Consider the following 783-nt stretch of genomic DNA (forward strand, 5'->3'; position numbering starts at 1 on the left):
TTCCATAGGGTTCTCCCATGTAATTTACCTCTACCATTGCAGGATTCTCAGGATCATAAGCTTCTTCTTCAGAAGATGCTTCTTTAGTACTATTGGATGCAGCTTGCAATCCATTCAAACTCTGAGAAATCATATTGACTTGTTGAGTCAATATTTTATTCTGAGCCAATATGGCATTCAGAGTATCAATTTCAAGAACTCCCTTCTTCTGAGGCATCTCATTGTTCACAGGACTCCTCTCAGAGGTGTATATGAACTGGTTATTTGCAACCATTTCAATGAGTTCCTGAGCTTCTGCAGGGGTTTTTAGATGAAGAGATCCTACTGCAGAATGGTCCAATGACATTTTCGACAACTCAGACAGACCATCATAGAAGATACATATGATGCTCCATTCTGGAAGCATGTCAGTAGGACATCTTTTGATCAATTGCTTATATCTTTCCCAAGCTTCATAGAGGGACTCACCTTCCTTCTGTCTGAAGGTTTGGATTTCCACTCTAAGCTTGCTCATCTTTTGATGTGGAAAGAATTTGGCCAGGAAAGCACTGACCAGCTTTTCCCAAAAGTTCAGACTTTCCTTAGGTTGTGAATCCAACCATGTTCTAGCTCTGTCTCTTACAGCAAAAGGGAAAAGCATAAGCCTGTAGACCTCGGGATCAACTCCATTGGTCTTGACAGTGTCATAGATTTACAAGAATTTCGCTAAAAATTGATGAGGATCTTCCATTGAAAGTCCATGAAACTTGCAATTCTACTGCATTAGAGAAACTAATTGAGGCT

At 40.1% G+C, this 783-nt stretch overlaps 1 non-coding gene across 1 annotated transcript; it reads left to right on the top strand.

The window, feature by feature from the left end:
- Window positions 1-400: 400 nt before the first annotated feature.
- On the top strand, window positions 401-508 carry LOC112752148 (small nucleolar RNA R71). Its single transcript, XR_003176594.1, has one exon. It is a non-coding gene; the product is annotated as a small nucleolar RNA R71 (small nucleolar RNA).
- The last annotated feature ends 275 nt before the right edge of the window (window positions 509-783 follow it).

Source organism: Arachis hypogaea, chromosome 15 (assembly GCF_003086295.3).
Source record: "Arachis hypogaea cultivar Tifrunner chromosome 15, arahy.Tifrunner.gnm2.J5K5, whole genome shotgun sequence".
NCBI classification, from domain to species: Eukaryota; Viridiplantae; Streptophyta; class Magnoliopsida; order Fabales; family Fabaceae; genus Arachis; species Arachis hypogaea.